Genomic DNA, 13,247 nt, shown 5'->3' on the forward strand with positions numbered 1-13,247 from the left:
TAAATTTTACATTTCAGTGTTTACTTATCTCTTTCTAGCTTGACAGGAGTTTTGGTAGTTGGTAATATCTTCCTTTGTTTAATCAAATTCATATAATTTTCACAATTATAATCTAAAGCTCTCTGGTAAAGATACTTGCAGTTCTTGAGTGTGTTTTCACTAATTATAAGATCTAACATTATGATTACTATTGGAGTGCTGGAAAAATAACTCCAGAATCTAAATAAGGAAGCTAAATATAAATATTTCTAAAATAATCAAAATCATTTAGGTATATATTGTTACTAACCACATATGTGTTTTTGTTTAAAGAGGTAGTTAAAACAGCAAATAAATTATTTAAACAATAAATAATAACTATGATGTAATAAATTCTATTAATAGTTAAATGCAGTTTAGGTGTCTACAAATAAACATTTATCTCATTGCTTACTGTGCTGCAGAATGAACTAGTAATTTAAATTACTTTTGCCTTTATTTCTAAACACATTTCTGTAACTCGCATGCTGTTTAGATGATCTTTTCAGTAAGAATGCTGTGCCTATGTGTAGAGTGACTGTCCTACTTTTAGTGTCCTCATTTCATGTTTTGTTCTTGTGTTGTACCTAATGTGTTCAACAGCCACAGGGTGGAAAGTCACTTTCAACTGTCCATGTCTGTGCCTAAGCTCAGAATATCTCACAGAGTAATTCTTTGGGAAGCCTTCTGGATCTATACAGAAAGAGAATTATGAGTGGATACAGAACAAGAATTTCTATTAATTTCCCAAAGAAATTTTAGTAGGATTGATTTAAAATATATTTTTTTCACAAGAGAGCTTGCATTGTCAATGTTTCTTTGCTGATTTTTGTTTGATAGAGAAATGTTTTAACTTCCCACAGCTGTCATCTTTAAGCCTAATTGAATAGCACTCAGAGGAATCTAAGGGCAACTCATTATCTGTACTCCAAGTGAGAGTGAAAACTCCCTGTCAGTACAGTGTGCTATACAATGTCCTTGTAGCTACTCTGGGCCACTTGCATACTCCAAGCAAGTAGTATTTCCTCATGACAGTGGCTATATCAGCAAGACACACCACAGCATACCCATGATTTACTGCCTTCTCCTATGTTATCAGTTTTTACACATGATACAAAATCTTCTACCAGATTATTCCTTAAAATAATTAGCCACAGATTTTGTAGAAATTACAAATACAATCTACCCCACTTTTGGAATTTATTTCTATTGTCAACAGAAGCTTTCTTCATATGTTGATAAAAATCAAAGCCATCTTTGGTGATGTTGTTATAATACTGACATCTTGAAAAAACTGTCAAAAATATTCTTTTTATTCCAGTGATTTGAGTTCAGTTGTTAATGAGATATGAATTCTTTTTTTAGAGTTTATGAACTATGAGAGCATTAGCAAAATTCTACATGGACTTCCATTTTCTTGTTTATAAAATGATATGTGTTATCATTTTGTATTGCATATAATTTTATAGCAAATTCATATCAGATGAGTTATCATGTTATTTAATTAATTTACCAAAGGCATACCTTTAGTGAAATTTCTTTTGGGACTGCCAGTTCCCAAATAATGATACAAAGTCTTCTTATCAATTACTAAAATCAGTCCATAGCTAATTCACATCTTGCTCTTAAAGTTAAATTATTCCATTCATACTAATCTATGTTCAGTCATGTGACTTATTACCTTTTTTTCTATAATGAATGTCTGCTTCCTTCTGCATCTCACTAGCAAATTGCCCTAAACCAGATTCTAACCCATTTTTTGTTGTCTTTACCCAGAAGTCCCACCTAACCTATTCTGTGTTCAGAATTTCATTCTTTTCCTTTTTTAAAAAATTATTTTTATCTTATTTTACATATTGATCCCAGTTCCCTCTCCTTCACTCCCTCCCATCCCCCTGACCCCCTCACATACCACCACCCCCTACTGCACAGAGAGGGTGATGCCTTCCAGTAGGGATCAACAAAATCTGTCAAGTCATTTGAAGTAGGGTCTAGGCCCTTCCTCCTTGCCTCTAGGCTAAGGGAGTATCCCTCCATGGGGAATTGCTCCCAAAGTCCTTTAGTGGACAAGGTTTACATCCTGGTTCCACTATCAGAGGTTTCTTAGTCTGCCCAGGCCTTCTGAGGCCCACGTTCAGGGGGTCTGAGTTGGTCCAATGCTGGTTTCTCAGCTATAAGTCTGGGATACATGAGCTCCCCCTTGATCAGATCAGCTGTGTCTGTGGGTTTCTGTAGCCTGGTCTTGACCCTTTTTGTTATTACTCCTCCTTCTCTGCATTCCTGGATTCCAGGAGTTCTGCTCAGTGTTTAGCTGTGGGTGTCTGCTTCTGTTTCCATCAGCTACTAGATAAGGGCCCTATGATGTCATATAAGTTAGTTATCAACCTCATTATTAGGGAATGCATATAAGGTAGCCTTTCCTCTTTTGCTCAGATTATCAGAATTTTATTAAACTAGTCACAGTAACATGAAACATCCTTACACAGTGTACAAATATCCCACAACATTTCCTAGATTTTATCTAAATAAAAAGGAAAGAGTTTAACTCTACCATAGTAAAACTATATATAAGAAGAATAATTATCAGTTAAGAATTATATTTGCAATGAACAGTCCATTTGCATTTGGAAATTCAGAGAAATTACTTTATTGTCTACCCTACCTCTTGAATCCAAAGTTTTCTACCTAAATCATTTTCTTTTGTTGTTGTTTTGTTTTGTTTTATTTTCCAGACAGTATTTCACTGTGTAGTTTTGGAGCCTGTCATGGAACTAGCTCTAGTTGACCAGGCTGCCTTGAACTCACTGAGATCCACCTTCTTGGATTAAAGGCATATACCCCCACCACCTGGCACTAAACCACTTTCTATCATAACTTCTATACCTTTCTAAAAATATCTTTTTAGACCTTAAAACATGGTCTTGGATAAACAATTTAAGCTTTTATGTCACTCAGTCTTGTAATACTCACATTGCTTTTTAAGTTTCTTTTCTGGAGTTCATAAAAAAGAAACATTATATTATGTAGTCTTCAACCCCTTAGAGACCTACAAAAGATATAACACTGAGTAAACAAGCCTTTCATAACAAAAAACTTCCAAAACTGTAGAAGTAACAGAAACATCTGTCTTCCTGAACAGTCAACCCAATGTTCCTCTGCAACATTCAGGCATCCAAATTAGGTCTACAGGCCTAGGATATCTGACAGGCCTGTGAAGCAGGAATTTTGAAGAATTGTACTATCTTTACCTTGTCTTGGCAAAGTTTGGAAGATGCCTTCTTCTATGTCCTGCATGTTCAATTTTGACAGCATAATGTCAGTAGTTGAGGCAAGGGTAATTTTTTGCCCAATGGCTAACTTTGCTGTAATGAGAACAAACTCCATATGAATGTTCTTTGATAACTATCTTCTTTGCTGAAATAGATTGGTGCTGCCAGGGGCAGATATATCTCACTGTCATGAAAAGTCTTATGCTATTAAAACATTTTAAATGCCATATATTGTAGATCTCTGATGTGTTTGAAGACCAACTATCTATCCAAAATAGATCTTTGTTTGACCTTGAAAGCATACCTAACCTGACAACAAGTTTGAATGTGATAGATGAGTAACTAGTAACCTGAATTTCTTTTTTACTCTCTCATTTCTTTTTTCTCTTTCTCTTTTTGTTCATTTATTTTTTATTTTACATGTTGATCCCAGTTCCCTCTCCCTTCCTCCCTCCCCCTTCCCCTCTGTTACCCTTTCTGCCCCCTCACATACACCATGACCACCTTCCCCTCCCATCCCCCCACTCCAATTCCATATGTAGGGCAATGCCATCCAGGTGGGGTCATGTAAGTCTGTCAAGTCATTTGAAGTAGGGACTAGGACTTCTCTCCTGTCTCTAGGTTAAGGCAGTATCCCTCCATGGGGGATGTGTCTGCAGGGTCCTTTTGTGCACCAGGGATACATCCTGGTTCCACTGTCTGAGGTCCCTTAGACTGCTCAGTCCTTCTTTCTGAGACCCATATTCAGGGGGGCCTGAGTCAGTCCCATGCTGGATTCCCAGCTATCAGTCTGAGGGCCCAGACTGATCTTCTCCTTGTTCAGGTCAGTTGTCTCTATGTGTTTCTGCAACCTGGTCTCGTCCTTCATTTCTTTATTATTCTAAATAATTTATAATAATAGCTTTCAAGGACTACAACCTGGCATCACATTTTTAAATAAACTGTATAGGTATAATATCTTAAAAAAAGAGTAGAAACACATATCGCAAAAAAAAAAAAAATGACCTTAAATTTGTATCAATATACAAACCCATACCATTGTAAAATATTTGAGATAAATAGTTGATTTTTTTGTTTAAAAGTAGATTCAATAATCTAACCTTTTATCCTACCACTCTTATATTCCCCCTTTTTGCTTATCAGAAAGAAATCTCTGAATCTAAACTTCTTTGCTCTCTGATAACAACTTGTAACCAATCCCACTAAACAATGACAAGCATCCACAATTCACCAAACAACTGAAAACCAACGATGCTTCCTCTTGGGAATGTGGGCACTGCATTTTTTAAATTACTATCTTCTGCCTGGTGGTGATGGCATCTTTTTTTAAAATTAATTTTATTTTTTTTCATATTTTACATATCAATCCCAGTTTCCTCTCCTCCCACCTTTCCATGTCCACTCAGACCCCCCCCCATTCCATTCCACACGTACTCCCCAGGGAGGATGAGGACTTCCAGGAGGGATCATCGAAATTTGTCAAAGTCACTTGGGTTAGGGCCTAGGCCCTCCTCATGTCTCTAGGCTAAGGGAATATCCTTTAAGGGACCCTGAAAATTAGGGTAACTGTAAAGTCCTGGGAGAGAGCTAGCAGTATCATTTTTGACTTGTCTCTATGTGACTGAAACACTCGATGAAGCTGAAACATCTAAGCTGGAAGCTTTGAAGCTGCTTTGGCACAGATTGTTTAGATAACTGCAACAGAGGTTTTCTGAGAAGCTGGATCATCCAGGTTACTTCTCTTCTTTGATATCTTTCTTTTCTTCTGAAAACCCAGACTTTAAAAGCTAGCATACATATCTTCATTAACACAAGTACGGACTATGTAGTTTGTACACATTAGCTAAATATGATTCTCTGCTCTACATTCATTTGATCAGGTAAAGGCATCTGTAAACTGTATAAGTTTGTTCAGATTGTATAACCAACCCTCTATCCATGCCATATGAAAGGATGTCATGTAATAAGTCATGGGGGCTTTGGAGCAACAAGATTCACCGTGTCTCCTCCAGTCTCAGAGCTGTTCCCACGTAGAGGGATCAGCAATTCTGTTACAGGTCCAGCAGTTTTTCTTAGTTTCTTCCTTCATGTCTGTAGCCAAGATTTCCAAGAAGTCCCCCATAATTAAATCTGCTCTTTATTCGTTTAGAAGGAATCTTGTTTCCTGTAGAAGTAAAAACATAATTTTTCACCCAATACAACACATTTTTTTCTTTTTCTTTTTCTTTTTTTCTTTTTCTTTTTTTTTTTTTAGATATAATGCTGATGGCTTGTTACTTTTTTCTTATCAGCTAGCTCTGTCTTAAGTATTAACCTATTTCTATTAATCTAATTATTTCCACGTGGTCTCATCTTACCAGAGAGTCTGCTCTCCCCTGTCTCTCCATGTTGACTCCTCCTTACTACTTCCTCTTTCCTCCTTGTCTCCTAGTCCTGCCTATCTTGCTTTCCTATTGGCCAACAGTGCTTTATTCATTAACCAGTAAGAGAAACATATTTACAGACTGACATCTCCCATCATCTCCTCTTTTCTGTCTAAATAAAAAAGAAGAGTTTTAACATTAACATAGAAAAATATATCACACAACAGTTATCATATAAGAATCACAGTTAACATTATTTATTCCATTAACATTTAGTAAGACTTAAAGAAAATATTCCATCATCTATTCTATCTTTGTGAGTCTAAAGTCCTCTATGTAACTTGTTTTTAATCCTAACTAAGGAAAACTATAACCATAACTATTTGTCTTCAATTCCTTCAAAAACCACAGAAGGATAATATATAAACTCTAGAAATGACAGAGACAACTCATTGCCTGGTCAGTCACCCGAAGTTATTCTGTAATGTTCCATCTTCAGCCCATAGGCCATAGTGTGTCTGGCAGACTCCTCAGCAAAGCAGGAAACTTTAAACTGTCTTCTTGTATTGGCAGTTTGTCAGTCATTTTTCTCTGCGTCCTGCATACTGTCTGGGTGACTCTTCCATGAAGCAGGAACTCTGTAGCAATGTCCATCTTGAATCAACAGTCACTTTTCTGTGGGTCTTGCATGTCCAGTTTATACAGCATAAAGTCAAAAGTCCATACAGGAGCAGTATCTTGTCCAAATAGCTAGTCTTGCCATATTGGAAGCAAACTCCATAACGAGTTTCTTTGACGTCAATCTTCTTTCTGATGCAGGTAGTATTGTCAGGAGCAGTTGTACTTCACTGTCAAGAAAAACCCTAAACCATTTTAAATGTCATATTCTGTAGGTCGCTGAAAGCTTTGAAGAATTCCTATCTATCCCAAATACATCTTAAATACATCTTGAAAACCTAACTAACTTAACTCTAAGTATTGACTATCATAGGTAATTATCTATAATCTGTATTAAATTATATATTACATTTCTTTTGTTTTTAATTTATTATTTTACATGTTGATTCCAGTTACCTCTCCCTCCCTCCCTTTTATCCTCTCTGCCCCCTCACATGTACCCTGACCACCTCCCTTCCCATACCCCTACCCCAACATCACATTTCTTGACTTAATTCTGAAATCAAGGTATACTTAAATATATAAACTGGTTTAATTTAGCAGTTTCTTTTACAATCCAATGTCTCCAATCAGTTGCCATTTTGTTTTGTTAATTAGCATTTAACAAATTTAATGTCAACAAAACACCATACAGGAGCCACATATGGATGCCCTGTGTATTTTGCATCCTTATGTGGCTTATTCTTTTTTTTTTAATTACTGTTCTTTCTTTAAGGACTTTATTATTTTTGAACTCCGTATATTTTTTTCTGACTGTCTGTGCCCTTTTTTTTTTTTTTTTTTTTTTTTTTATTTTTTCTGCACCTAAGTACCTGGTGCTGGCTTTTAAATTTTTTTCTGTTTTTTCTTTCTTTATTTATTTTATATAACCACGTACATTTAAATGAAAACAAACATTTATAGACAATATTTGGGAATTTGGGCGTCATTCTTTCCAAACTACTTCCTGCTGGTAAGGGGTGCTGTCATTGGGGATTCGAAGAAGATTCAGAAATCCTGGCTGTAGTATGTAAGGCTGCTTTGTCCAGCTGTTTTGAATGTAGGATCATCTGGTACTCTCTTTCAGGTGGTCTGGCTTGATCAAACCACATTATTCTGGAAGGAATCCACAGCTTTTCATTTTCTGTGGAAACAAAAATAGAAATCCTTTTCCCCAGTAACATGTCCTTGAACTTAAATTTTGGAGTCAAAGCATTTTTTTTTTTAATTTAATTTATTATTTTATTTGTCGATCCCAGTTCCATCTCCCTCTGTCCCTCCCTCCGTCCTTCCCTCCCTCCTTTCCTCCCTTTTACCCTCTCTGCCTTCTCACATGCACCCAAACCTCCCTCCCCTCCCATCCCCCGACCGCAATTTCATATGTAGGGGAATGCCATTCAGTTGGGGTCATATAGATCTGACAGGTCATGTGAAGTAGGGATTAGGGCTTCTTTCCTGTCTCTAGATTAAGGCAGTTATCCCTCCATGGGGGATGTGTTCACAAAGTCCTTTTGTGCACAAGGGATACATCCTGGCTCCACTGTCTGAGGTCCCTTAGACTGCTCAGTCCTTCTGGCTGAGAACCTAGATGCCCCTCAATTTAAGAATGGTTAATGAAGATATGGCACATGTACACAATGGAATACTACTCTGCAGAAAAAAATAATGATATCTTGAAATTCGCAGGCAAGTGGATGGCACTTGAAGAAACCATCCTGAATGATGTAACCCACAAAAAGAGGAGCACAGTATGTACTCACTCATATATCGACTTTAGACCTAGATCAAAGGATCACCAGCCTATAATTCACACCACCAGAGGAACTAGGATACAAGGTGTATTCTAAGAGATTCATATAGTCCCTCACGAAACTAGGAAGGAACAAGTCCCCCCAGAGCTCAGGGGAAGTGGGGGGGGCAGGGAATGGAGAGAGAAGTTAGAGAAAACAAGGGGGAGGAAAGGAAGACACATGAGACTAAGAAGATTTGAGAGAGAGAGAGAGAGAGAGAGACAGAGAAAGACAGAGAGAGAACATGAGAACATAAAAGAGGGAGCCAATATTGGTTTGAAGATAAAATTGAACACAAAGAAAGGTCTAGAGAACTACAAGACTGCTCCCAACTAACAATTTGAGCTTCCATTGAAAGGCTACCATAAATGCTCTTCCCGGAGAGTGAGATCAACAACTAACTTATCCATGGAGTCCTCAACTAATGCCTGTTGGAAACAGGATGAAACACCCATACATAAACACTGAGTCGAAGTAGAACCCAGATGCAGATGGAGAGGACAAGACCATGTGGCAGAAATATATACAGACAGCTTACCTGAACAAGGAGGAGCTAATGGGCCACCAGACTGATAGCTGGGAAGCCAGCATGGGACTGACTCAGACCCCCCCTGAATATGGGGCTTTTAAATTTTTTTTCATTGTTTGTTTGTTTTGTATCTGCAGTGTTTCTTTGACCACATGAGCCAAACCATAAACTACTAGGCTACTTGCTATTTGGCTCTGCTGAGCACATGGCACTGGCAACTGGTTCCATCCTCTCATGAGAGCTCAGTCTCATGCCAGGAATTACATTTACCCACTCTAGCTCTGGGAAGCAGCTGGGCTTACACTGCTGCAAGGACTTTCTTTCTACTCTCCCATTTTACCTAGTAGTGCAACATTCAAGTGCTCAGCTGCACAGTGGGGCCTCTTACAGGAGTCATGCCTGTGTACACTGCAAGCAATGAGCTTTGTGTATATGGCACATTGAATGCCAAATCTAGTTAGATTTTCATTTGAGACTGCCAGCTCCTAAACAATGAAAGGGAGACTTTTTATTAATCATAAAAGCTTGGCTTTAACATAGACTTGGTCACAAGTAGCTCATATCTTAAATCAATCCATTCACAAGTGGATGTTCTGCCACATGGGTCATTACCTTCTCTTCCACAATGTATGTATGCATCTCCCCTGGTGAAATCTCCTATACCACATTACCTAAAACCAGAGTACCTACCTCTGCCTGAGAGTCTCTTCTGACCTCTCCTGCCTAGCTATTAGCTGTTCAGCTGTTTATTAAACCAATCACGGTGACAGTGAAACATCTTTACACAGTGTATAAATATACCACACCAAATACTTTCTTGCATATACATGTTTACTCCCATGAAATAGAAACAATTTTTTTAGGTATCATTAGATTTGTTTATCTAGAGCCAGCTTCAGATTCCTTCTAAAGCTGAAGGTTGTCCTATCTGCCTCAAAAAATCACATCATAATGACACACAGATATATTCATAGCTGCTTGTGTTATATTGAAGGCTAAGCAAAAATCTTTTGTTTATACAATTTCTATATCTGAGTAAAATAATCCTGACACTATGAATTCATAGCTTCATATTTACAATTTTAATTTAGTCTTGTTGATTTTAACCTAGTAGTATATTTTACTGTGGCTACCTTTAAAGAAAGTTTTTCAGATGATTCTATACTTCTTTATCTAATAAACATTTAGTATTGAAACTGTTTCTATTCTTTATGCTCTGTGGCAAATATTAGTAAATTTGGCTCAAAGGAGAGAAAGAATAGATAATTTAGGCTCTATAGGCCATACTATTTTTATGGCATTTTCTCAAATTCATTGTATAGCCAAACAGCAACCAAGTACACCAAAATCCATGATCTTTGCAGTGATTAAAGATGTCATTATAAAAGCAGTTTTTTCATAACCAGCTTTTCAGTCATAGATCACTATGTCCCCTATACAAAACTTATCTCATACCATCCTGTCTCATTACAGAGTTAAATAAACTGATTGGGTTTCTACCACCTGAGCTGCAAACATCTTACAAGGTTAGTAAAATTTATAGTTAAAGATTGCAGTTTTGAGTTCCCAAGGACAGGAATAACAAATAAAAACATTTATTTCTCCCACTTAAAAAGTAGAAATGCTCTGAACAACAAACAAACAAACAAACAAACCAAAATAAAAACAACAACAACAAAAACCAACCTTAGAATTGTTGTTGTGGTTTGAATAGGAATAGGAATGGCCCACAAAGCCTCATGAATGAATGTCCATAAGGAGTGGCACTATAAGGAGGTGTGGCTTTGTTAGAATAGGTGTGTCCTTGTTGGAGGAAGTGTTTTCTTCTGAGGATGGACTTTGATGTCTCAGATGCTCAAGTTATGTCCAGTTTGGCTCACAGTCTCCTCCTACTGCCTGCAGATCAAGATGTAGAACTTTGGGATCCCTCTCTGCTCCATGACTGCCTGTATTCTGCCATGCTTCCCACCATGATAATGGACTAAACCTCTGAAATACAAAACAGCTTCAGTGAAATATTTTCCTTTATAAGAGTTGTTATGGAAACACTATCTCTTCAAGGCAATAAATCCTTAATAAAGACAGAAGTTCTAAACAGATGAATGGAAAACAAAAAAGGGGTTTTAAAATCATTCCTGAGTAGAAACTAAATTACCAGTTTTAATTTATATTTGAAGCCATACATATGATTCCAAACACACACACACACACACACACACACACACACACACATACACCTATGCCCACAAATGCAGACACACCCTTGCTCATATATTCCTAGAAACAGTAGGAAAAAGATATTTCTGCAGAGTCCAATGACTTTTGTCCTGACTTATTCCTTAGTTTCACCATAGCAGAAGCAATGTTTAACTAAATTCTATGCACAACTAGTGCAATCAGTGCTTATAGTCTCTAATCTAGATATTACAACCCACCAAAAGTACATTTATTTTTATCTGAATTTTCAAAAATGCATATTGGAAAATGTGTCCATTTTATTTACCTATCATGAATAGGAAGAGAAATCCTGAATTTCCTCATAAGCATTAAAACACTCTATATGAGGTCACTTGACAATAAATACTTTATATGACATTAGATTTTACTTCTAATCTCTATGAATTGGTTAATAATTTTATTAAAAGTGTAAAAAAGTATACAAAGTATACATTTGGATATTGTATTTCTCCCAAAATGTATTTATGGGCTTTAATGTGTTTCTTGAGATTTATTAAAACAATGGAACAATAATTTATTTCCACTATATTAGTACTATTTCTTAAGTGTTATTTATTTCTTTACTTTTTATTATCCAGTTGTGATCTAATTATCAACTCCTCTTTAAAAGACACTCAGATTTTACTCAATGAGAACTTTAAATGCCACTTCACATGACAGAGTAAGCAAAGGAAACTTTATAGTTGTGACTAACTACACTGAGAATATGGAGGTTATACCAGGTCATGCACCCAGATACAGGCACTGCGTAAATGCATCTATCTTTGCTATGAAAAGACGCTGAGAGAGTTTGCAATCTTTGAAACACAATCACACTACCAAAGAAAACATGCCAATATGGAAGCAAGGATTAAAATCTCTGCTATGGTCAAGTGAGGCTGGTGGCTTGGAGATACTAGAAGATTGCTGTATTCTTTGGAGCCTACAGAAAAGTAAAGACCTGAAAATACCTTAATTTTTGTTCCAGTGACAATGACTTTGGAATTCTAGCCTTCAAACATGTTAGAAAATAGTACCAAAATCATTGTAATTCATTATAACAACCATAATAAATTCATTATAACAATCACAAGGAAGAACTAGTACAAAGAATGATCACTGGGTTTTCAATAACTCAATATTACATTTTGTGTCATGAAGAAAATCTCAAATCTTTCCATTTTTTTTAACAATTTTGAAGGTAAACAGTGATAATACTACTACCATGGTATTGTTCATAAGCTATTTCTTAGTTTTCTAATAAAAGATTCCACCTAATTTTTGCCCAAGACATTCTCACTGCTGTGTTTGCTGCAAATAATACTGAAAGATGAGGTAATGTCTTGTTCCAGACCAAGGGCAGAAATATGGAACAGGTGAGTTCTTCAAGTTCAATGTTCTTCAGATGAACATGAATCCACTGTGTGTACAACAGCCATCTGAGACCCTTTGTGTCATCCATGTGAAACTATAGGTCAAAAGAAACTGACTCTAACTTGAACACACAGCTATGATCTCTCTTGTTGTCAGTAAAAATCTTTGCTCTGACAAAGGTGCTTTGAATCTTCTGACACTACAGACAAAGTATAAACCAAAAAGGTATAACAGATTTAGTGTCTTAGAAGATGGGTCAGTAATATTTAGAAAAGTTTGAACTATTCCTTAGTTTTATTTATGGCCAAAACTCTATAGATGATTATACAAGAAGAGCAAAGGGAAGAGATCCAGGCAGAATGGAGAGAAACTCGTGCCTATATTTCATTAGGTTCACTCCCTACTTGAAAGAGAAACATTTAACCATGGACCTTTGTCCAGCAATGAAAGTAAGAAAACCAACTCAACAATTCCACCTAACAAAGTACATAAATACTTGGCACCTAAGGTTTTTGTTTAAGTTGGACATAAAGGAAACCTCTGCCTGGTTGTTTCAAAATTCCAATTGTTCAGAAGGAAAGCATTCATTATAAAGCCCATTGTCAGTACAGTTTCAGCACAGTGACTTCCCTCATCAGTTACCAGATAGATCACTTCTATAGGTAACATGTGGTCTGATTGCCACATGTCAGTCAAGAGCCTGTGGTACAAACATACTTCCTTAAAGGAAGAGTCTACATTCTACACAAATCTTAGACCATCAGTGGTTTATTCAGGAAACAATAATATATTACAGCATAAGTTAAACTTTTAATCTTTGAATGAATTATTACTGACACATGCATGCACACAAAAAAGACACAACTATGATACTGGGCATATGTCATTATGGATCTAGAATTTCAAATGTCCTTTAAAGACCAAAAACTAGGTAAGGAGTATAAAATCTGTATTATTATTATTATTATTATTATTATTATTATTATTATTATTACAAAGGTAATGTATGAAGGGCTACAGTGTTACTTCT

The sequence above is a fragment of the Phodopus roborovskii genome, unplaced genomic scaffold, assembly GCF_943737965.1.
Source record: "Phodopus roborovskii unplaced genomic scaffold, PHOROB, whole genome shotgun sequence".
NCBI classification, from domain to species: domain Eukaryota; kingdom Metazoa; phylum Chordata; class Mammalia; order Rodentia; family Cricetidae; genus Phodopus; species Phodopus roborovskii.